At 50.1% G+C, this 25,688-nt stretch overlaps 1 protein-coding gene across 1 annotated transcript in view; it reads right to left on the bottom strand.

The window, feature by feature from the left end:
* Window positions 1–25,688, bottom strand: part of LOC121287105 (phosphoenolpyruvate carboxykinase, cytosolic [GTP]-like) — an 834,642-nt gene that overhangs the window by 1,289 nt on the left and 807,665 nt on the right. The window lies entirely within an intron of this gene.

The following is a 25,688-nucleotide window of genomic DNA, read 5'->3' as shown; positions in this document are numbered from 1 at the left end:
AAGGATAACCAAATCCCTCTGTATCGTAGCATTCTGTCACGTATCTCCATTTAAATATTCCACTTTTTTTCCTCTTCCTCTTCCCACTTAAATGGATAACCTCACATTTTCCTCAGCCTGTCATGTTTTTACCCACTCACTTAACCTATCTGCATCCCTTTGCAGACTCTACATCCTCCTCACAACTTGCTTTCCTACCTACCTGTATATCCAGCAAATTTCGCTGCAGTACACTCAGTCCCTTCATCCAAGTCATGAATATAGATTGTAAATAGTTGTCGCCCCAGCACTGATACCTGTGGCGCCCTATTAGTTCCAGTTTGACAACCTGAAAATGACCCATTTATCCTGATTCTCTTCCTATTTCTTAGCTAACCTTTGACAGATGCTAATATATCACTCCCAACATGATGATTGGAGCTAACCTTTGTTTTGCAGTCGATTTACTCAGTTCTCTGTTGTTATCTTCAGTGTGTAGAGCTTGGAGTGTGGAATTACTGGGATGCAACTCTCAACCTCATCACCTTCCCAAGTAGCATTTCTTCAAACATTACAAGAGTACAAAGGCCTCGGTCCACTAATGCAAAAAGTGGAAACTGATAGTGCACTCATTTGAATCAGAATGTTGTGGGCCCAAGCCCCACTGTAAAACCTGAGCTCAGCAATCAAAGTTGTCATTTCAGTGCTGTAGTGTCTGAGATCTGCGGACAGAGAAACTGAGTTCATGTTTCAGGTTATGGTCACCTTCTGTGACATAATGACCCCATGACTCTAGGTCAATGACCTTAACATCCGAACTTCTGACTTTGTGATTGCGATTTAGTTTGGAGGTGGAGTGGAGGGAACATGATATCTGAGCTGAGAATATTTCAATGGGTAGTTTGGGAGAAGCTTTATTAGAATTATAGAAAGTTTACAGCACAGAAAGAGGCCACTCAGCCCATCGTATCTGTGCCAGCCAAAAAATGAGCCACCCAGCCTAATCCCACTTTCCAGCATTTGGTCCTCTGTCCTGCAAGTTACAGCACTTGAGGTGCACATCCAGACACCTTTCAAATGAGCTGAGGGTTCCTGCCTCTAATTCTCTTTTCAAGCAGTGAGTTCAAGACACCCACAATGCTTAGGGTGAAAAAAAACTTTCCTCGTCTCCCTTCTAACCTTTCTACCAATTTTAAATCTATGCCCCCTAGTCACTGACCCTTCTGCTAAAGTAAATAAGCTCTTCCTATCCACACTATCCAGGTCCCCCTCAATTTTGTTCATCTCGATCAAATTTCTTCTCAGCTTCCTGTGTTCCAAGGAGAACAACCCCAGCCTATCCAATCTTTCCTCATACCTGCAACTTCCCAGTCCTGGCAGCATCCTTGTAAATCTCCTCTGTACCCTCTCAAATGCAGTGACATCTTTTCTGCAATGAGGTGACCAGAACTTCACTCAGTACTCAAGTTGCGGCCTAATTAGTGTTTTATATAGTTCCTGCATAACCTCCTTGCTGCTGTATTCTCTGTCTCAGCTAATAAATGAAAAGATTCCATATACCACCTTAACCACCTGTCCTGCTACCTTCAGGGATCTGTGGACATTCACTCCAAGGTCCCTCACTTCCTCTACACCTCTAATTATCCTCCTATTTATTGTGTAATTCTTTGCCTTTATTGACCTCCCCAAATACATCACCTCACACCTCTCTGGGTTGAATCCCATTTTCCACTTTTCTGCCCATCTGACCAGTCCATTGATATCTCCTGCAGTCTACGGCAATCCCCCTTACTAGCTACTGCACAGCCAGTTTGTGTCATGTACAAACGTCTTGATCATTCCCCCTACATTTACGTCCAAATCATTAACATATGCCACAAAAAGCAGGGGTCCTTGTACTGAACTCTGGGTAATCCCAATGGAAGCAACCTTCCAGTCACAAAAATATCCATCAACAATTCCCTTTGTTTCCTGCCACTGAGCCAAATTTGTATCCAGCTTGCTATGTTCCCCTGGATCCCATGGGCTCCCATGTGGGACCTTGTTAAAAGCCTTGCTAAAATCCATGTAGACCACATCAACTCCACTGCCCTCTTCGGTCCTCCTTGTTACTTCCTCAAAAATTCAATCAAATCAGTCAGACACGACCTTCCCTTCAATCTGTGCTGACTGCCCTTGATCAATCTTGTCTCTCAGAATTGATTTCAATAATTTGCCCACCACTGAGGTCAGACTGACTGGACTGTAATTATTCTGTCTATTGCTCGCCCACTTTTTGAACAAAGGTGCAGCATTAGCAGACCTTCAATCCTCTGCACCTCAGCTGTATCCAGTGAGGATTGGAAAATGACTTGGCCTGGAGGGTTTAATCGATTTGTGCTAGATGGCTGCTGATCTTGTCCTTGCTATATGTGAATAAAATTGCTTTCATGTTGTCCCAGTGCCACTGCCTCCCAAAGCACAGGCTCATGCCCCAGCAGCAAACCTAATAAGCAGATGATGTCAGCAGTCTAAAAATTCCACCCAAAACTGATCCTACTGGATAGCCAGCCATATTTATAAGCAGCTTTGGGCCAGCAACCAGCAACATGAGTTCTACCCTGGTAGCACCAGCATGGATCTCAAGCAATGTAAAAGTGGCCTGGGTAGCCTCAAGATGTGTTGTCTAAGGAAAGTGATTAGAGGCCAAGGAATGTTATAAATGTTCACTGCTTAGTCATTTCACTGATGCTCGCTCGCACGTTTCATGGTGTCAGCCTGTTTGCCTCCCTAGTAATGGACCTGAGTTTGTGTTGACCCAGAGCTGCTTGCTGCAGTGGAACCCTCCTCAAATTTTCTGCATCAGTGGCTTCTACAGAACAGTTAAAAGTGGTAAACAGTGATACAGTTGTAAAGCCATTAGGGGACTGAATAATTTTTCAAGTATTATGCATCTGATTTTAGAATTCTCATTCCCCTTGGTCTCCATCCCAAACTGCTAACAGATTTCTTTCCTCTATCAGCCTCTGCATTGAATGTCTCATCATTCTTGATGATTTCAATCACCATCACCACTCTGCTTTCCCCCCTCACCTTTAAACTCGTTGCCCTCTTGTTTTCTATCCATATCCATGACCACCCACTCAACCTTGCCATTGGCCATGGCACCTCTGTATGGTCGTAATCATTGACACAGCCCATATATCACCCTGCTAACCTTCCAAACCCACTTCCTTCTGCATCTGCCTCATGGGAAAAATCCCCCACCCCCACAATTTCAATCTAATTGCATAGCAGTTTTAGCCCTCCATTCACCATGATACTTCAGTTGTCAGTTTGCTCAGCCACTCCCTCATCTTTGCCTTTGCTATTGTTCCCAGAAAAACCTTTAATCTCTCTGATCCTGGTGGTTCCAATTGGTTCAGGACCTGTTTTCACTCCAAATCCAAGACCCACACAGCTTGTTTAATTGTCTATCAGTAGAACTGGCTGGACCACATCAAGTGGGCCTGAATCTCCACTTTCAAGCCACCCACTCCTCCCGAATGATCCTGGAGAACAATGATAAGCTCCAGCTTTTTTCCTCCACTTCCAACTGTTGCCTTTGCATCCATTCCCCTGGCCCTCCATCTTCACCTCAACTCAGGTCTCAGTCCCCTAATGGCTTGAGGTGTAAGGAGCCTTATGGACTCCTTTGTCACTAAATTTGAGACCATCAGTTCAGCCCCTTCCCCCTCCTGCCCACCAAGCCAAACAATGGCCCAGGCTGTCCCCCTCCCTTGACCCCCTATCACTTTTTTTCCATCTCCCCTTTAGCCCTTTCTGCCTCCCTTTGAACATTCAGACTAAAGTTATTGTTGCTTTTTTGATTCCGCATGTCCCCATCACAAAGTCAGCTCTCTAACAGTACCCATGTGGCCTATTCCTACCTCAGCGACCTGCTACTGATAACTTTGTTCATGCCTTTTGTAATCTCTAGACCTGATTATCTCAGTATTCTCCTGGTCAGCCTACCATTTTCATTCTTCTGTGAACTTCAGCTGGTCAGAACTGAGCTGCCCATAATAATCCTATTGCCCATCACCCTCAGCCTTGCTAACCTACATTGACTCTGTTCCCTATGTGTTTATACTCCTTCCTGGCTTCACATCTCCTTATGTGTAACCACTTCCAGTACACAACACTCTTGGAGCTCATCTTCTGACTTAGCATGCATAAATACTCTCCTCCCTCCCTCCCTCTCCCAATCTCCTGCTGTCTCCATATTTCTTTAGCACTTAGGCCCCACTCTGTGGCATTCTCTCCCTAAGTTCCTCTCCTTTAAGACCCTCCAAAACATGCTATTTCAAACTTTTGGTTACCCTATCTGATATCTTCTTAGATCAGACATCCTTTTTCTGAGAATGACTCTGTGGAACACCTTGAGGTGTCTTTCTTTATCAAAGGTGCTATGTAAATGCAAGTTGTTATTGACTTGGGATCTGATGCATTATACTGCCAAGTTGCTCAGCAGCAGCATTTCTGCATCATTTATGATGGTACAATTTGTCATTACCTACATAGTCTGTGTTTGCTAGTGATTTCAGTTGGCTGGGGAAAATAATCAGCATTAAGCATGAAACTTGGTTTCATAGTAGTCACTTGCCTCATTCTCTGTTCCTTTGTTGGCCTTTATTGTCTTGTTGCTGCTGCAAGCAGCCAGCCTATGGTTATTATCTCAGAGAAACAACAGGACAATTTACAAGGAGGAAAAGAGAATCATATTCTTAGTTCTGTGACTGCTGAATTATTGGATTTAAGGGGAAGGTATTGATGCTGTGTCTAGCAGGGTTGTGTTTTATCCAGAGCAGGTGAATTTACAATAAGTTTCCCTATTTAATGAAGCTAAAAATCACTGCCATGTGTCTGAACAAGTCCGGGGGTTGGTTTTCTCTAGTTGTAATTCAGTGACTCGTCAATGTAATTACCAGTGAAGTAGAGACCTGGGGCCAATGTGTGCATTTTAGTAAAACAACCCCACTGTGTTTGCACATTAAGCTGCAATTGTGTTTTACAGCTGAAAGCGGAATAATTGGTTGTTAATGAAGGACCGTGAGGAGAGCGGCGGACACACAGGATAAAAGAGCACGAGGAGAGCAGAGACACAGGATAAAAGAGCGCGAGGAGAGCGGAGACATAAGATAAAAGAGCGCGAGGAGAGCAGCGGAGACACAGGATAAAAGAGCGCGAGGAGAGCGGTGGAGACACAGGAAAAAAGAGCGCAAGGAGAGCTGCGGAAACATAGGATAAAAGAAAGCGAGGAGCGCAGAGACACAGGATAAAAGAGTGCAAGGACAGTGGAGACACAGGATAAAAGAGCACGAGGAGAGCAGCGGAGACACAGTATAAAAGAGCGCGAGGAATAGCAGTGGAGGCACAGGATAAAAGAGCACGAGGAGAGCGGTGGAGAAACAGGATAAAAGTGCATGAGGAGAGCAGCGAAAACACAGGATGAAAGAGCGCGAGGAGAGTGGAGACACAGGAAAAAAGAGCGCAAGGAGAGCTGCGGAAACATAGGATAAAAGAAAGCGAGGAGCGCAGAGACACAGGATAAAAGAGTGCAAGGACAGTGGAGACACAGGATAAAAGAGCACGAGGAGAGCAGCGGAGACACAGTATAAAAGAGCGCGAGGAATAGCAGCGGAGGCACAGGATAAAAGAGCACGAGGAGAGCGGTGGAGAAACAGGATAAAAGTGCATGAGGAGAGCAGCGGAAACACAGGATGAAAGAGCGCAAGGAGAGTGGAGACACAGGATAAAAGAGCGCGAGGAGAGCGGTGGAGACACAGGATAAAAGAGCGCAAGGAGAGCTGCGGAAACATAGGATAAAAGAAAGCGAGTAGCGCAGAGATCCAGGATAAAAGAGCGTGAGGAGAGCAGAGACAAAGGATAAAAGAGCACGAGGAGAGTGGCGGAAACACTGGATAAAAGAGCGTGAGGAGAGCGGTGGAGACATAGGATAAAAGAGCGTGAGGAGAGCAGAGACATAGGATAAAAGAGCGCGAGGAGAGCAGAGACACAGGATAAAAGAGCACGAGGAGAGCGGTGGAGACACAGGATAAAAGAGCACGAGGAGAGCAGTGGAGACACAGGATAAAAGAGCGCGAGGAGAGCGGTGGAGACACAGGACAAAAGAGCGTGAGGAGAGCGGTGGAGACACAGGATAAAAGAGCACGAGGAGAGCGGTGAAGACACAGGATAAAAGAGCGCAAGGAGAGCGGTGGAGGCACAGGATAAAAGAGCGTGACGAGAGCGGTGGGACACAGGATAAAAGAGCACAAGGAGAGCGGCGGAAGCATAGGATAAAAGAAAGCGAGGCGAGCAGTGGCGACACAGGATAAAAGAGCACGAGGAGAGCAGTGGAGACACAGGATAAAAGAGCATTAGGAGAGCAGTGGATACACGGTATAAAAGAGCGCGAGGAGTAGCAGCGGAGACACAGGATAAAAGAGGGCGAGGAGAGCGGTGGAGACACAGGATAAAAGAGCGCAAGGAGAGTGGCGGAAGCATAGGATAAAAGAAAGCGAGGAGAGCGGTGGGAAACAGGATAAAAGAGCACGAGGAGAGCAGAGACATAGGATAAAAGAAAGCGAGGAGAGCAGAGACACAGGATAAAAGAGCGCGAGGAATGCGGAGACATAGGATAAAGGAAAGCAAGGAGAGTGGCGCAGACACAGGATAAAAGTGCGCGAGGAGAGTGGCAGAGTCACAGGATAAAAGAGCGGGATGAGAGTGGCAGAGACACAGGATAAAAGAGCGCGAGGAGAGCGGCCGAGACATAGGATAAAAGAGCATGAGGAGAGCAGCGGAGACACAGGATGAAATAGCACAAGGAGAGCAGTGGAGACACAGGATAAAAGAGCACGAGGAGAGTAGAGGAGACACAGGATGAAATAGCGCGAGGAGAGCAGTGGAGACACAGGATAAAAGAGCACGAGGAGAGCAGCGGAGACACAGGATAAAAGAGCGTGAGGAGAGCAGCGGAGACACAGGATAAAAAAGTGCGAGGAGAGCTGCGGAAACATAGGATAAAAGAAAGCGAGGAGCGCAGAGACACAGGATAAAAGAGCGTGAGGAGAGCAGAGACACAGGATAAAAGAGCGCAAGGAGAGCGGAGAAACAGGATAAAAGAACGCGAGGAGAGCGGCGGAGACACAGGATAAAAGAGTGCGAGGAGTAGCAGCGGAGGCACAGGATAAAAGAGCACGAGGAGAGCGGTGGAGACACAGGATAAAAGTGCATGAGGAGAGCTGCGGAAACATAGGATAAAAGAAAGCGAGGAGCGCAGAGACACAGGATCAAAGAGCATGAGGAGAGCAGAGACACAGGATAAAAGAGTGCAAGGAGAGTGGCGGAAAAACTGGATAAAAGAGCGTGAGGAGAGCGGTGGGACACAGGATAAAAGAGCGCAAGGAGAGTGGCAGAAGCATAGGATAAAAGAAAGCGAGGAGAGCAGTGGAGACACAGGAAAAAAGAGGACGAGGAGAGCAGGGGAGACACAGGATAAAAGAGCATGAGGAGAGCAGTGGAGACACAGTATAAAAGAGCGCGAGGAGTAGCAGCGGAGACACAGGATAAAAGAGCGCGAGGAGAGCGGTGGAGACACAGGATAAAAGAGCACGAGTAGAGCAGTGGAGACACAGGATAAAGGAATGCGAGGAGAGCAGCGGAGACACAGGATAAAAGAGCGCGAGGAGAGCGGTGGGACACAGGATAAAAGAGCGCAAGGAGAGCGGCGGAAACATAGGATAAAAGAAAGCGAGGAGAGCAGACATAGGATAAAAGAGCATGAGGAGAGCAGAGACACAGGATAAAAGAGCACGAGGAGAGTGGTGGAGACACAGGATAAAAGAGCGCGAGGAGAGCGGTGGAGACACAGGATAAAAGAGCACAAGGAGAGCAGTGGAGACACAGGATAAAAGAACGCGAGGAGAGCAGCGGAGACACAGGATAAAAGAGCGCGAGGAGAGCAGTCGGACACAATATTAAAAGAGCACAAGGAGAGTGGCGGAAGCGTAGGATAAAAGAAAGCGAGGAGAGCGGTGGGAAACAGGATAAAAGAGCGTGAGGAGAGCAGAGACATAGGATAAAAGAGCGCAAGGAGAGCAGCGGAAACATAGGATAAAAGAAAGCGAGGAGAGCAGAGACACAGGATAAAAGAGCGCGAGGAATGCGGAGACATAGGATAAAAGAAAGCAAGGAGAGTGGCGGAGACACAGGATAAAAGTGCGCGAGGAGAGTGGCAGAGACACAGGATAAAAGAGCGCGAGGAGAGCGGCCGAGACATAGGATAAAAGAGCGTGAGGAGAGCAGCGGAGACACAGGATGAAATAGCACAAGGAGAGCGGTCGAGACACAGGATAAAAGAGAATGAGGAGAGCAGCGGAGACACAGGATGAAATAGCACAAGGAGAGCGGTCGAGACACAGGATAAAAGTGCATGAGGAGAGCAGCGGAAACATATGATAAAAGAAAGCGAGGAGCGCAGAGACACAGGATAAAAGAGCATGAGGAGAGCAGAGACACAGGATAAAAGAGTGCGAGGAGAGTGGCGGAAACACTGGATAAAAGAGCGTGAGGAGAGCGGTGGGACACAGGATAAAAGAGCGCAAGGAGAGTGGCAGAAGCATAGGATAAAAGAAAGCGAGGAGAGCAGTGGAGACACAGGAAAAAAGAGGATGAGGAGAGCAGGGGAGCCACAGGATAAAAGAGCATGAGGAGAGCAGTGGAGACACAGGATAAAAGAGCGCGAGGAGAGCGGTGGAGACACAGGATAAAAGAGCGCGAGGAGAGCGGTGGAGACACAGGATAAAAGAGCACGAGGAGAGCAGTGGAGACACAGGATAAAAGAACGCGAGGAGAGCAGCGGAGACACAGGATAAAAGAGCGCGAGGAGAGCAGTCGGACACAATATTAAAAGAGCACAAGGAGAGTGGCGGAAGCGTAGGATAAAAGAGCGCGAGGAGAGCGGTGGGAAACAGGATAAAAGAGCGTGAGGAGAGCAGAGACATAGGATAAAAGAGCGCAAGGAATGCGGAGACATAGGATAAAAGAGAGCAAGGAGAGTGGCGGAGACACAGGATAAAAGTGCGCGAGGAGAGTGGCAGAGACACAGGATAAAAGAGGGGGATGAGAGTGGCAGAGACACAGGATAAAAGAGCGCGATGAGAGCGGCCGAGACACAGGATAAAAGAGCGCGAGGAGAGCGGCCGAGACATAGGATAAAAGAGCGTGAGGAGAGCAGCGGAGACACAGGATGAAATAGCACAAGGAGAGCGGTCGAGACACAGGATAAAAGAGCACGAGTAGAGCAGCGGAGACACAGGATAAAAGAACGCGAGGAGAGCAGCGGAGACACAGGCTAAAAGAGCGCGAGGGGAGCAGTGGGACACAGGATAAAAGAGCGCAAGGAGAGGGCGGAAGCATAGGATAAAAGAAAGCGAGGAGAGCAGTGGAGACACAGGATAAAAGAGCACAAGGAGAGCAGCGGAGACACAGGATAAAAGAGCATGAGGAGAGCAGTGGAGACACAGTATAAAAGAACGCGAGTAGAGCAGCGGAGACACAGGGTAAAAGAGCGCGAGTAGAGCGGTCGGACACAGGATAAAAGAGCACAAGGAGAGTGGCGGAAGCATAGGATAAAAGAAAGCGAGGAGAGTGGTGGGAAACAGGATAAAAGAGCGCGAGGAGAGCAGAGACATAGGATAAAAGAGCACAAGGAGAGCAGCGGAAACATAGGATAAAAGAAAGCGAGGAGAGCAGAGTCACAGGATAAAAGAGCGCGAGGAATGCGGAGACATAGGATAAAGGAAAGCAAGGAGAGTGGCGCAGACACAGGATAAAAGTGCGCGAGGAGAGTGGCAGAGACACAGGATAAAAGAGCGCGAGGAGAGCGGCCGAGACATAGGATAAAAGAGCATGAGGAGAGCAGCGGAGACACAGGAAGAAATAGCGCAAGGAGAGCAGTGGAGACACAGGATAAAAGAGCACGAGGAGAGCAGAGGAGACACAGGATGAAATAGCGCGAGGAGAGCAGTGGAGACACAGGATAAAAGAGCACGAGGAGAGCAGCGGAGACACAGGATAAAAGAGCGTGAGGAGAGCAGCGGAGACACAGGATAAAAGATTGCGAGGAGAGCAGCGGAGGCAAAGGATAAAAGAGCGCGAGGAAAGTGGAGACACAGGATAAAAGAGCGCGAGGAGAGCGGTGGAGACACAGGATAAAAGAGCGCATGGAGAGCTGCGGAAACATAGGATAAAAGAAAGCGAGGAGCGCAGAGACACAGGATAAAAGAGCTTGAGGAGATCAGAGACACAGGATAAAAGAGCGCGAGGAGAGTGGCGCAAACACTGGATAAAAGAGCGTGAGGAGAGCGGCGGAGACATAGGATAAAAGAGCAGGAGGAGAGCAGAGACACAGGATAAAAGAGCGCAAGGAGAGCGGAGAAACAGGATAAAAGAGCGCGAGGAGAGCGGCGGAGACACAGAATAAAAGAGTGCGAGGAATAGCAGCGGAGGCACAGGATAAAAGAGCACGAGGAGAGCGGTGGAGACACAGGATAAAAGTGCAGAGGAGAGCAGCGGAAACATATGATAAAAGAAAGCGAGGAGCGCAGAGACACAGGATAAAAGAGCATGAGGAGAGCAGAGACACAGGATAAAAGAGTGCGAGGAGAGTGGCGGAAACACTGGATAAAAGAGCGTGAGGAGAGCGGTGGGACACAGGATAAAAGAGCGCAAGCAGAGTGGCAGAAGCATAGGATAAAAGAAAGTGAGGAGAGCAGCGGAGACACTGGATAAAACAGCGCGAGGAGAGTGGTGGGACACAGGATAAAAGAGCGCAAGGAGAGCGGCGGAAGCATAGGATAAAAGAGCGCGAGGAGAGCAGTGGAGACACAGGATAAAAGAGCACGAGTAGAGCAGCGGAGACACAGGATAAAAGAAGGCGAGGAGAGCAGCGGAGACACAGGATAAAAGAGCGCGAGTAGAGCAGTGGAGACACAGGATAAAAGAAGGCGAGGAGAGCAGCGGAGACACAGGATAAAAGAGCGCGAGGAGAGCGGTGGGACACAGGATAAAAGAGCGCAAGGAGAGGGCGGAAGCATAGGATAAAAGAAAGCGAGGAGAGCAGTGGAGACACAGGATAAAAGAGCATGAGGAGAGCAGTGGAGACACAGTATAAAAGAGCGCGAGGAGTATTAGCGGAGACACTGGATAAAAGAGGGCGAGGAGAGCGGTGGAGAAACAGGATAAAAGTGCATGAGGAGAGCAGCGGAAACACAGGATTAAAGAGCGCAAGGAGAGTGGAGACACAGGATAAAAGAGCGCGAGGAGAGCGGTGGAGACACAGGATAAAAGAGCGCAAGGAGAGCTGCGGAAACATAGGATAAAAGAAAGCGAGTAGCGCAGAGATCCAGGATAAAAGAGCGTGAGGAGAGCAGAGACAAAGGATAAAAGAGCACGAGGAGAGTGGCGGAAACACTGGATAAAAGAGCGTGAGGAGAGCGGTGGAGACATAGGATAAAAGAGCGCGAGGAGAGCAGAGACATAGGATAAAAGAGCGCGAGGAGAGCAGAGACACAGGATAAAAGAGCACGAGGAGAGCGGTGGAGACACAGGATAAAAGAGCACGAGGAGAGCAGTGGAGACACAGGATAAAAGAGCGCAAGGAGAGCGGTGGAGGCACAGGATAAAAGAGCGTGACGAGAGCGGTGGGACACAGGATAAAAGAGCACAAGGAGAGCGGCGGAAGCATAGGATAAAAGAAAGCGAGGAGAGCAGTGGCGACACAGGATAAAAGAGCACGAGGAGAGCAGTGGAGACACAGGATAAAAGAGCATTAGGAGAGCAGTGGATACACGGTATAAAAGAGCGCGAGGAGTAGCAGCGGAGACACAGGATAAAAGAGGGCGAGGAGAGCGGTGGAGACACAGGATAAAAGAGCGCAAGGAGAGTGGCGGAAGCATAGGATAAAAGAAAGCGAGGAGAGCGGTGGGAAACAGGATAAAAGAGCACGAGGAGAGCAGAGACATAGGATAAAAGAAAGCGAGGAGAGCAGAGACACAGGATAAAAGAGCGCGAGGAATGCGGAGACATAGGATAAAGGAAAGCAAGGAGAGTGGCGCAGACACAGGATAAAAGTGCGCGAGGAGAGTGGCAGAGTCACAGGATAAAAGAGCGGGATGAGAGTGGCAGAGACACAGGATAAAAGAGCGCGAGGAGAGCGGCCGAGACATAGGATAAAAGAGCATGAGGAGAGCAGCGGAGACACAGGATGAAATAGCACAAGGAGAGCAGTGGAGACACAGGATAAAAGAGCACGAGGAGAGTAGAGGAGACACAGGATGAAATAGCGCGAGGAGAGCAGTGGAGACACAGGATAAAAGAGCACGAGGAGAGCAGCGGAGACACAGGATAAAAGAGCGTGAGGAGAGCAGCGGAGACACAGGATAAAAAAGTGCGAGGAGAGCTGCGGAAACATAGGATAAAAGAAAGCGAGGAGCGCAGAGACACAGGATAAAAGAGCGTGAGGAGAGCAGAGACACAGGATAAAAGAGCGCAAGGAGAGCGGAGAAACAGGATAAAAGAACGCGAGGAGAGCGGCGGAGACACAGGATAAAAGAGTGCGAGGAGTAGCAGCGGAGGCACAGGATAAAAGAGCACGAGGAGAGCGGTGGAGACACAGGATAAAAGTGCATGAGGAGAGCTGCGGAAACATAGGATAAAAGAAAGCGAGGAGCGCAGAGACACAGGATCAAAGAGCATGAGGAGAGCAGAGACACAGGATAAAAGAGTGCGAGGAGAGTGGCGGAAAAACTGGATAAAAGAGCGTGAGGAGAGCGGTGGGACACAGGATAAAAGAGCGCAAGGAGAGTGGCAGAAGCATAGGATAAAAGAAAGCGAGGAGAGCAGTGGAGACACAGGAAAAAAGAGGACGAGGAGAGCAGGGGAGACACAGGATAAAAGAGCATGAGGAGAGCAGTGGAGACACAGTATAAAAGAGCGCGAGGAGTAGCAGCGGAGACACAGGATAAAAGAGCGCGAGGAGAGCGGTGGAGACACAGGATAAAAGAGCACGAGTAGAGCAGTGGAGACACAGGATAAAGGAATGCGAGGAGAGCAGCGGAGACACAGGATAAAAGAGCGCGAGGAGAGCGGTGGGACACAGGATAAAAGAGCGCAAGGAGAGCGGCGGAAACATAGGATAAAAGAAAGCGAGGAGAGCAGACATAGGATAAAAGAGCATGAGGAGAGCAGAGACACAGGATAAAAGAGCACGAGGAGAGTGGTGGAGACACAGGATAAAAGAGCGCGAGGAGAGCGGTGGAGACACAGGATAAAAGAGCACGAGGAGAGCAGTGGAGACACAGGATAAAAGAACGCGAGGAGAGCAGCGGAGACACAGGATAAAAGAGCGCGAGGAGAGCAGTCGGACACAATATTAAAAGAGCACAAGGAGAGTGGCGGAAGCGTAGGATAAAAGAAAGCGAGGAGAGCGGTGGGAAACAGGATAAAAGAGCGTGAGGAGAGCAGAGACATAGGATAAAAGAGCGCAAGGAGAGCAGCGGAAACATAGGATAAAAGAAAGCGAGGAGAGCAGAGACACAGGATAAAAGAGCGCGAGGAATGCGGAGACATAGGATAAAAGAAAGCAAGGAGAGTGGCGGAGACACAGGATAAAAGTGCGCGAGGAGAGTGGCAGAGACACAGGATAAAAGAGGGTGATGAAAGTGGCAGAGACACAGGATAAAAGAGCGCGAGGAGAGCGGCCGAGACATAGGATAAAAGAGCGTGAGGAGAGCAGCGGAGACACAGGATGAAATAGCACAAGGAGAGCGGTCGAGACACAGGATAAAAGAGAATGAGGAGAGCAGCGGAGACACAGGATGAAATAGCACAAGGAGAGCGGTCGAGACACAGGATAAAAGTGCATGAGGAGAGCAGCGGAAACATATGATAAAAGAAAGCGAGGAGCGCAGAGACACAGGATAAAAGAGCATGAGGAGAGCAGAGACACAGGATAAAAGAGTGCGAGGAGAGTGGCGGAAACACTGGATAAAAGAGCGTGAGGAGAGCGGTGGGACACAGGATAAAAGAGCGCAAGGAGAGTGGCAGAAGCATAGGATAAAAGAAAGCGAGGAGAGCAGTGGAGACACAGGAAAAAAGAGGATGAGGAGAGCAGGGGAGCCACAGGATAAAAGAGCATGAGGAGAGCAGTGGAGACACAGGATAAAAGAGCGCGAGGAGAGCGGTGGAGACACAGGATAAAAGAGCGCGAGGAGAGCGGTGGAGACACAGGATAAAAGAGCACGAGTAGAGCAGTGGAGACACAGGATAAAAGAACGCGAGGAGAGCAGCGGAGACACAGGATAAAAGAGCGCGAGGAGAGCAGTCGGACACAATATTAAAAGAGCACAAGGAGAGTGGCGGAAGCGTAGGATAAAAGAGCGCGAGGAGAGCGGTGGGAAACAGGATAAAAGAGCGTGAGGAGAGCAGAGACATAGGATAAAAGAGCGCAAGGAATGCGGAGACATAGGATAAAAGAAAGCAAGGAGAGTGGCGGAGACACAGGATAAAAGTGCGCGAGGAGAGTGGCAGAGACACAGGATAAAAGAGGGGGATGAGAGTGGCAGAGACACAGGATAAAAGAGCGCGAGGAGAGCGGCCGAGACACAGGATAAAAGAGCGCGAGGAGAGCGGCCGAGACATAGGATAAAAGAGCGTGAGGAGAGCAGCGGAGACACAGGATGAAATAGCACAAGGAGAGCGGTCGAGACACAGGATAAAAGAGCACGAGTAGAGCAGCGGAGACACAGGATAAAAGAACGCGAGGAGAGCAGCGGAGACACAGGCTAAAAGAGCGCGAGGGGAGCAGTGGGACACAGGATAAAAGAGCGCAAGGAGAGGGCGGAAGCATAGGATAAAAGAAAGCGAGGAGAGCAGTGGAGACACAGGATAAAAGAGCACAAGGAGAGCAGCGGAGACACAGGATAAAAGAGCATGAGGAGAGCAGTGGAGACACAGTATAAAAGAACGCGAGTAGAGCAGCGGAGACACAGGGTAAAAGAGCGCGAGTAGAGCGGTCGGACACAGGATAAAAGAGCACAAGGAGAGTGGCGGAAGCATAGGATAAAAGAAAGCGAGGAGAGTGGTGGGAAACAGGATAAAAGAGCGCGAGGAGAGCAGAGACATAGGATAAAAGAGCACAAGGAGAGCAGCGGAAACATAGGATAAAAGAAAGCGAGGAGAGCAGAGTCACAGGATAAAAGAGCGCGAGGAATGCGGAGACATAGGATAAAGGAAAGCAAGGAGAGTGGCGCAGACACAGGATAAAAGTGCGCGAGGAGAGTGGCAGAGACACAGGATAAAAGAGCGCGAGGAGAGCGGCCGAGACATAGGATAAAAGAGCATGAGGAGAGCAGCGGAGACACAGGAAGAAATAGCGCAAGGAGAGCAGTGGAGACACAGGATAAAAGAGCACGAGGAGAGCAGAGGAGACACAGGATGAAATAGCGCGAGGAGAGCAGTGGAGACACAGGATAAAAGAGCACGAGGAGAGCAGCGGAGACACAGGATAAAAGAGCGTGAGGAGAGCAGCGGAGACACAGGATAAAAGATTGCGAGGAGAGCAGCGGAGGCAAAGGATAAAAGAGCGCGAGGAAAGTGGAGACACAGGATAAAAGAGCGCGAGGAGAGCGGTGGAGACACAGGATAAAAGAGCGCATGGAGAGCTGCGGAAACATAGGATAAAAGAAAGCGAGGAGCGCAGAGACACAGGATAAAAGAGCTTGAGGAGATCAGAGACACAGGATAAAAGAGCGTGAGGAGAGTGGCGCAAACACTGGATAAAAGAGCGTGAGGAGAGCGGCGGAGACATAGGATAAAAGAGCAGGAGGAGAGCAGAGACACAGGATAAAAGAGCGCAAGGAGAGCGGAGAAACAGGATAAAAGAGCGCGAGGAGAGCGGTGGAGACACAGGATAAAAGTGCAGAGGAGAGCAGCGGAAACATATGATAAAAGAAAGTGAGGAGCGCAGAGACACAGGATAAAAGAGCATGAGGAGAGCAGAGACACAGGATAAAAGAGTGCGAGGAGAGTGGCGGAAACACTGGATAAAAGAGCGTGAGGAGAGCGGTGGGACACAGGATAAAAGAGCGCAAGCAGAGTGGCAGAAGCATAGGATAAAAGAAAGTGAGGAGAGCAGCGGAGACACTGGATAAAACAGCGCGAGGAGAGTGGTGGGACACAGGATAAAAGAGCGCAAGGAGAGCGGCGGAAGCATAGGATAAAAGAGCGCGAGGAGAGCAGTGGAGACACAGGATAAAAGAGCACGAGTAGAGCAGCGGAGACACAGGATAAAAGAAGGCGAGGAGAGCAGCGGAGACACAGGATAAAAGAGCGCGAGTAGAGCAGTGGAGACACAGGATAAAAGAAGGCGAGGAGAGCAGCGGAGACACAGGATAAAAGAGCGCGAGGAGAGCGGTGGGACACAGGATAAAAGAGCGCAAGGAGAGGGCGGAAGCATAGGATAAAAGAAAGCGAGGAGAGCAGTGGAGACACAGGATAAAAGAGCATGAGGAGAGCAGTGGAGACACAGTATAAAAGAGCGCGAGGAGTATTAGCGGAGACACTGGATAAAAGAGGGCGAGGAGAGCGGTGGAGACACAGGATAAAAGAGCACGAGGAGAGCAGTGGAGACACAGGATAAAAGAACGCGAGGAGAGCAGCGGAGACACAGGATAAAAGAGCGCGAGGAGAGCAGTGGAGACACAGGATTAAAGAGCACGAGTAGAGCAGCGGAGACACAGGATAAAAGAGCGTGAGGAGAGCAGCGGAGACACAGGATGAAATAGCGTGAGGAGATTGGTGGGACACAGGATAAAAGAGCGTGAGGAGAGCGGTGGAGACACAGGATAAAAGAGCACAAGGAGAGCAGTGGAGCCACAGGATAAAAGAGCGCAAGGAGATCTGCGGAAACATGGGATAAAAGAATGCGACGAGCGCAGAGATACAGGATAAAAGAGCGTGAGGAGAGCAGAGACACAGGATAAAAGAGCGCGAGGAGAGTGGCGGAAACACTGGATAAAAGAGCGTGAGGAGAGTGGTGGAGACATAGGATAAAAGAGCGCGAGGAGAGCAGAGACATAGGATAAAAGAGCACGAGGAGAGCAGAGACACAGGATAAAAGAGCACGAGGAGTGTGGTGGAGACACAGGATAAAAGAGCGCGAGGAGAGCGGTGGAGACACAGGATAAAAGAACGCGAGGAGAGCAGCGGAGACACAGGATAAAAGAGCGCGAGGAGAGCAGTCGGACACAATATTAAAAGAGCACAAGGAGAGTGGCGGAAGCGTAGGATAAAAGAAAGCGAGGAGAGCGGTGGGAAACAGGATAAAAGAGCGTGAGGAGAGCAGAGACATAGGATAAAAGAGCGCAAGGAGAGCAGCGGAAACATAGGATAAAAGAAAGCGAGGAGAGCAGAGACACAGGATAAAAGAGCGCGAGGAATGCGGAGACATAGGATAAAAGAAAGCAAGGAGAGTGGCGGAGACACAGGATAAAAGTGCGCGAGGAGAGTGGCAGAGACACAGGATAAAAGAGGGTGATGAGAGTGGCAGAGACACAGGATAAAAGAGCGCGAGGAGAGCGGCCGAGACATAGGATAAAAGAGCGTGAGGAGAGCAGCGGAGACACAGGATGAAATAGCACAAGGAGAGCGGTCGAGACACAGGATAAAAGAGAATGAGGAGAGCAGCGGAGACACAGGATGAAATAGCACAAGGAGAGCGGTCGAGACACAGGATAAAAGTGCATGAGGAGAGCAGCGGAAACATATGATAAAAGAAAGCGAGGAGCGCAGAGACACAGGATAAAAGAGCATGAGGAGAGCAGAGACACAGGATAAAAGAGTGCGAGGAGAGTGGCGGAAACACTGGATAAAAGAGCGTGAGGAGAGCGGTGGGACACAGGATAAAAGAGCGCAAGGAGAGTGGCAGAAGCATAGGATAAAAGAAAGCGAGGAGAGCAGTGGAGACACAGGAAAAAAGAGGATGAGGAGAGAAGGGGAGCCACAGGATAAAAGAGCATGAGGAGAGCAGTGGAGACACAGGATAAAAGAGCGTGAGGAGAGCAGCGGAGACACAGGATAAAAAAGTGCGAGGAGAGCTGCGGAAACATAGGATAAAAGAAAGCGAGGAGCGCAGAGACACAGGATAAAAGAGCGTGAGGAGAGCAGAGACACACAATAAAAGAGCGCAAGGAGAGCGGAGAAACAGGATAAAAGAACGCGAGGAGAGCGGCGGAGACACAGGATAAAAGAGTGCGAGGAGTAGCAGCGGAGGCACAGGATAAAAGAGCACGAGGAGAGCGGTGGAGACACAGGATAAAAGTGCATGAGGAGAGCTGCGGAAACATAGGATAAAAGAAAGCGAGGAGCGCAGAGACACAGGATCAAAGAGCATGAGGAGAGCAGAGACACAGGATAAAAGAGTGCAAGGAGAGTGGCGGAAAAACTGGATAAAAGAGCGTGAGGAGAGCGGTGGGACACAGGATAAAAGAGCGCAAGGAGAGTGGCAGAAGCATAGGATAAAAGAAAGCGAGGAGAGCAGTGGAGACACAGGAAAAAAGAGGACGAGGAGAGCAGGGGAGACACAGGATAAAAGAGCATGAGGAGAGCAGTGGAGACACAGTATAAAAGAGCGCGAGGAGTAGCAGCGGAGACACAGGATAAAAGAGCGCGAGGAGAGCGGTGGAGACACAGGATAAAAGAGCACGAGTAGAGCAGTGGAGACACAGGATAAAGGAATGCGAGGAGAGCAGCGGAGACACAGGATAAAAGAGCGCGAGGAGAGCGGTGGGACACAGGATAAAAGAGCGCAAGGAGAGCGGCGGAAACATAGGATAAAAGAAAGCGAGGAGAGCAGACATAGGATAAAAGAGCATGAGGAGAGCAGAGACACAGGATAAAAGAGCACGAGGAGAGTGGTGGAGACACAGGATAAAAGAGCGCGAGGAGAGCGGTGGAGACACAGGATAAAAGAGCACGAGGAGAGCAGTGGAGACACAGGATAAAAGAACGCGAGGAGAGCAGCGGAGACACAGGATAAAAGAGCGCGAGGAGAGCAGTCGGACACAATATTAAAAGAGCACAAGGAGAGTGGCGGAAGCGTAGGATAAAAGAAAGCGAGGAGAGCGGTGGGAAACAGGATAAAAGAGCGTGAGGAGAGCAGAGACATAGGATAAAAGAGCGCAAGGAGAGCAGCGGAAACATAGGATAAAAGAAAGCGAGGAGAGCAGAGACACAGGATAAAAGAGCGCGAGGAATGCGGAGACATAGGATAAAAGAAAGCAAGGAGAGTGGCGGAGACACAGGATAAAAGTGCGCGAGGAGAGTGGCAGAGACACAGGATAAAAGAGGGTGATGAGAGTGGCAGAGACACAGGATAAAAGAGCGCGAGGAGAGCGGCCGAGACATAGGATAAAAGAGCGTGAGGAGAGCAGCGGAGACACAGGATGAAATAGCACAAGGAGAGCGGTCGAGACACAGGATAAAAGAGAATGAGGAGAGCAGCGGAGACACAGGATGAAATAGCACAAGGAGAGCGGTCGAGACACAGGATAAAAGTGCATGAGGAGAGCAGCGGAAACATATGATAAAAGAAAGCGAGGAGCGCAGAGACACAGGATAAAAGAGCATGAGGAGAGCAGAGACACAGGATAAAAGAGTGCGAGGAGAGTGGCGGAAACACTGGATAAAAGAGCGTGAGGAGAGCGGTGGGACACAGGATAAAAGAGCGCAAGGAGAGTGGCAGAAGCATAGGATAAAAGAAAGCGAGGAGAGCAGTGGAGACACAGGAAAAAAGAGGATGAGGAGAGCAGGGGAGCCACAGGATAAAAGAGCATGAGGAGAGCAGTGGAGACACAGGATAAAAGAGCGCGAGGAGAGCGGTGGAGACACAGGATAAAAGAGCGCGAGGAGAGCGGTGGAGACACAGGATAAAAGAGCACGAGGAGAGCAGTGGAGACACAGGATAAAAGAACGCGAGGAGAGCAGCGGAGACACAGGATAAAAGAGCGCGAGGAGAGCAGTCGGACACAATATTAAAAGAGCACAAGGAGAGTGGCGGAAGCGTAGGATAAAAGAAAGCGAGGAGAGCGGTGGGAAACAGGATAAAAGAGCGTGAGGAGAGCAGAGACATAGGATAAAAGAGCGCAAGGAATGCGGAGACATAGGATAAAAGAAAGCAAGGAGAGTGGCGGAGACACAGGATAAAAGTGCGCGAGGAGAGTGGCAGAGACACAGGATAAAAGAGGGGGATGAGAGTGGCAGAGACACAGGATAAAAGAGCGCGAGGAGAGCGGCCGAGACACAGGATAAAAGAGCGCGAGGAGAGCGGCCGAGACATAGGATAAAAGAGCGTGAGGAGAGCAGCGGAGAAACAGGATGAAATAGCACAAGGAGAGCGGTCGAGACACAGGATAAAAGAGCACGAGTAGAGCAGCGGAGACACAGGATAAAAGAACGCGAGGAGAGCAGCGGAGACACAGGCTAAAAGAGCGCGAGGGGAGCAGTGGGACACAGGATAAAAGAGCGCAAGGAGAGGGCGGAAGCATAGGATAAAAGAAAGCGAGGAGAGCAGTGGAGACACAGGATAAAAGAGCACAAGGAGAGCAGCGGAGACACAGGATAAAAGAGCATGAGGAGAGCAGTGGAGACACAGTATAAAAGAACGCGAGTAGAGCAGCGGAGACACAGGGTAAAAGAGCGCGAGTAGAGCGGTCGGACACAGGATAAAAGAGCACAAGGAGAGTGGCGGAAGCATAGGATAAAAGAAAGCGAGGAGAGTGGTGGGAAACAGGATAAAAGAGCGCGAGGAGAGCAGAGACATAGGATAAAAGAGCACAAGGAGAGCAGCGGAAACATAGGATAAAAGAAAGCGAGGAGAGCAGAGTCACAGGATAAAAGAGCGCGAGGAATGCGGAGACATAGGATAAAGGAAAGCAAGGAGAGTGGCGCAGACACAGGATAAAAGTGCGCGAGGAGAGTGGCAGAGACACAGGATAAAAGAGCGCGAGGAGAGCGGCCGAGACATAGGATAAAAGAGCATGAGGAGAGCAGCGGAGACACAGGAAGAAATAGCGCAAGGAGAGCAGTGGAGACACAGGATAAAAGAGCACGAGGAGAGCAGAGGAGACACAGGATGAAATAGCGCGAGGAGAGCAGTGGAGACACAGGATAAAAGAGCACGAGGAGAGCAGCGGAGACACAGGATAAAAGAGCGTGAGGAGAGCAGCGGAGACACAGGATAAAAGATTGCGAGGAGAGCAGCGGAGGCAAAGGATAAAAGAGCGCGAGGAAAGTGGAGACACAGGATAAAAGAGCGCGAGGAGAGCGGTGGAGACACAGGATAAAAGAGCGCATGGAGAGCTGCGGAAACATAGGATAAAAGAAAGCGAGGAGCGCAGAGACACAGGATAAAAGAGCTTGAGGAGATCAGAGACACAGGATAAAAGAGCGCGAGGAGAGTGGCGCAAACACTGGATAAAAGAGCGTGAGGAGAGTGGCGGAGACATAGGATAAAAGAGCAGGAGGAGAGCAGAGACACAGGATAAAAGAGCGCAAGGAGAGCGGAGAAACAGGATAAAAGAGCGCGAGGAGAGCGGCGGAGACACAGAATAAAAGAGTGCGAGGAATAGCAGCGGAGGCACAGGATAAAAGAGCACGAGGAGAGCGGTGGAGACACAGGATAAAAGTGCAGAGGAGAGCAGCGGAAACATATGATAAAAGAAAGCGAGGAGCGCAGAGACACAGGATAAAAGAGCATGAGGAGAGCAGAGACACAGGATAAAAGAGTGCGAGGAGAGTGGCGGAAACACTGGATAAAAGAGCGTGAGGAGAGCGGTGGGACACAGGATAAAAGAGCGCAAGCAGAGTGGCAGAAGCATAGGATAAAAGAAAGTGAGGAGAGCAGCGGAGACACTGGATAAAACAGCGCGAGGAGAGTGGTGGGACACAGGATAAAAGAGCGCAAGGAGAGCGGCGGAAGCATAGGATAAAAGAGCGCGAGGAGAGCAGTGGAGACACAGGATAAAAGAGCACGAGTAGAGCAGCGGAGACACAGGATAAAAGAAGGCGAGGAGAGCAGCGGAGACACAGGATAAAAGAGCGCGAGTAGAGCAGTGGAGACACAGGATAAAAGAAGGCGAGGAGAGCAGCGGAGACACAGGATAAAAGAGCGCGAGGAGAGCGGTGGGACACAGGATAAAAGAGCGCAAGGAGAGGGCGGAAGCATAGGATAAAAGAAAGCGAGGAGAGCAGTGGAGACACAGGATAAAAGAGCATGAGGAGAGCAGTGGAGACACAGTATAAAAGAGCGCGAGGAGTATTAGCGGAGACACTGGATAAAAGAGGGCGAGGAGAGCGGTGGAGACACAGGATAAAAGAGCACGAGGAGAGCAGTGGAGACACAGGATAAAAGAACGCGAGGAGAGCAGCGGAGACACAGGATAAAAGAGCGCGAGGAGAGCAGTGGAGACACAGGATTAAAGAGCACGAGTAGAGCAGCGGAGACACAGGATAAAAGAGCGTGAGGAGAGCAGCGGAGACACAGGATGAAATAGCGTGAGGAGATTGGTGGGACACAGGATAAAAGAGCGTGAGGAGAGCGGTGGAGACACAGGATAAAAGAGCACAAGGAGAGCAGTGGAGCCACAGGATAAAAGAACGCGAGAAGAGCAGCGGAGACACAGGATAAAAGAGCGCAAGGAGATCTGCGGAAACATGGGATAAAAGAATGCGACGAGCGCAGAGATACAGGATAAAAGAGCGTGAGGAGAGCAGAGACACAGGATAAAAGAGCGCGAGGAGAGTGGCGGAAACACTGGATAAAAGAGCGTGAGGAGAGTGGTGGAGACATAGGATAAAAGAGCGCGAGGAGAGCAGAGACATAGGATAAAAGAGCACGAGGAGAGCAGAGACACAGGATAAAAGAGCACGAGGAGTGTGGTGGAGACACAGGATAAAAGAGCACGAGGAGAGCAGTGGAGACACAGGATAAAAGAACGCGAGGAGAGCAGCGGAGACACAGGATAAAAGAGCGCGAGGAGAGCAGTCGGACACAATATTAAAAGAGCACAAGGAGAGTGGCGGAAGCGTAGGATAAAAGAAAGCGAGGAGAGCGGTGGGAAACAGGATAAAAGAGCGTGAGGAGAGCAGAGACATAGGATAAAAGAGCGCAAGGAGAGCAGCGGAAACATAGGATAAAAGAAAGCGAGGAGAGCAGAGACACAGGATAAAAGAGCGCGAGGAATGCGGAGACATAGGATAAAAGAAAGCAAGGGGAGTGGCGGAGACACAGGATAAAAGTGCGCGAGGAGAGTGGCAGAGACACAGGATAAAAGGGGGTGATGAGAGTGGCAGAGACACAGGATAAAAGAGCGCGAGGAGAGCGGCCGAGACATAGGATAAAAGATCGTGAGGAGAGCAGCGGAGACACAGGATGAAAGAGCACAAGGAGAGCGGTCGAGACACAGGATAAAAGAGCATGAGGAGAGCAGAGGCTAAACAGGATGAAATAGCACGAGGAGAGCAGTGGAGACACAGGATAAAAGAGCACGAGTAGAGCAGCGGAGACACAGGATAATAGAACGCGAGGAGAGCAGCGGAGACACAGGCTAAAAGAGTGCGAGGGGAGCAGTGGGACACAGGATAAAAGAGCGCAAGGAGAGGGCGGAAGCATAGGATGAAAGAAAGCGAGGAGAGCAGTGGAGACACAGGATAAAAGAGCACAAGGAGAGCAGCGGAGACACAGGATAAAAGAGCATGAGGAGAGCAGTGGAGACACAGTATAAAAGAGCGCGAGGAGTAGCAGCGGAGACACAGGATAAAAGAGGGCGAGGAGAGCGGTGGAGACACAGGATAAAAGAGGACGAGGAGAGCAGAGAGGACACAGGATAAAAGAACGCGAGTAGAGCAGCGGAGACACAGGATAAAAGAGTGCGAGGAGAGCGGTCGGACACAGGATAAAAGAGCACAAGGAGAGTGGCGGAAGCATAGGATAAAAGAAAGCGAGGAGAGTGGTGGGAAACAGGATAAAAGAGCGCGAGGAGAGCAGAGACATAGGATAAAAGAGCGCAAGGAGAGCAGCGGAAACATCGGATAAAAGAAAGCGAGGAGAGCACAGACACAGGATAAAAGTGCGCGAGGAGAGTGGCAGAGACACAGGATAAAAGAGCGCGAGGAGAGCGGCCGAGACATAGGATAAAAGAGCATGAGGAGAGCAGCGGAGACACAGGATGAAATAGCGCAAGGAGAGCAGTGGAGACACAGGATAAAAGAGCACGAGGAGAGCAGAGGAGACACAGGATGAAATAGCGTGAGGAGAGCAGTGGAGACACAGGATAAAAGAGCACGAGGAGATCAGCGGAGACACAGGATAAAAGAGCGTGAGGAGAGCAGCGGAGACACAGGATAAAAGATTGCGAGGAGAGCAGCGGAGGCAAAGGATAAAAGAGCGCGAGGAAAGTGGAGACACAGGATAAAAGAGCGCGAGGAGATCAGAGGCACAGGATAAAAGAGCGCGAGGAGAGTGGCGGAAACACTGGATAAAAGAGCGTGAGGAGAGCGGCGGACTCATAGGATAAAAGAGCGGGAGGAGAGCAGAGACACAGGATAAAAGAGCGCAAGGAGAGCGGAGAAACAGGATAAAAGAGCGCGAGGAGAGCGGCGGAGACACAGGATAAAAGAGTGTGAGGAGTAGCAGCGGAGGGACAGGATAAAAGAGCACGAGTAGAGCAGCGGAGACACAGGATAAAAGAAGGAGAGGAGAGCAGCGGAGACACAGGATAAAAGAGCGCGAGGAGAGCGGTGGGACACAGGATAAAAGAGCGCAAGGAGAGGGCGGAAGCATAGGATAAAAGAAAGTGAGGAGAGCAGTGGGGACACAGGATAAAAGAGCACGAGGAGAGCAGCGGAGACACAGGATAAAAGAGCATGAGGAGAGCAGTGGAGACACAGTATAAAAGAGCGCGAGGAGTATTAGCGGAGACACTGGATAAAAGAGGGCGAGGAGAGCGGTGGAGACACAGGATAAAAGAGCACGAGGAGAGCAGTGGAGACACAGGATTAAAGAACGCGAGGAGAGCAGCGGAGACACAGGATAAAAGAGCGCGAGGAGAGCAGTGGAGACACAGGATAAAAGAGCGTGAGGAGAGCAGCGGAGACACAGGATGAAATAGCGTGAGGAGATTGGTGGGACACAGGATAAAAGAGCGTGAGGAGAGCGGTGGAGACACAGGATAAAAGAGCGCGAGGAGAGCAGTGGAGACACAGTATAAAAGGGCGTGAGGAGTAGCAGCGGAGACACAGAATAAAAGAGCGTGAGGAGAGCAGCGGAGACACAGGATGAAATAGCGTGAGGAGATTGGTGGGACACAGGATAAAAGAGCGTGAGGAGAGCGGTGGAGACACAGGATAAAAGAGCACAAGGAGAGCAGCGGAGACACAGGATAAAAGACTGCGAGGCGAGCAGCGGAGACACAGGATAAAAGAGCACGAGGAGAGCAGTGGAGACACAGGATAAAAGAACGCGAGGAGAGCGGTCGCACACAGGATAAAAGAGCACAAGGAGAGTGGCGGAAGCATAGGATAAAAGAAAGCGAGGAGAGCGGTGGGAAACAGGATAAAAGAGCACG

This window comes from Carcharodon carcharias, chromosome 14 (genome assembly GCF_017639515.1).
Source record: "Carcharodon carcharias isolate sCarCar2 chromosome 14, sCarCar2.pri, whole genome shotgun sequence".
Lineage (NCBI taxonomy): Eukaryota > Metazoa > Chordata > Chondrichthyes > Lamniformes > Lamnidae > Carcharodon > Carcharodon carcharias.
The sequence above is the reverse complement of the archived record's forward strand: the minus strand, read 5'-3'. Positions and strand labels throughout refer to the sequence as shown.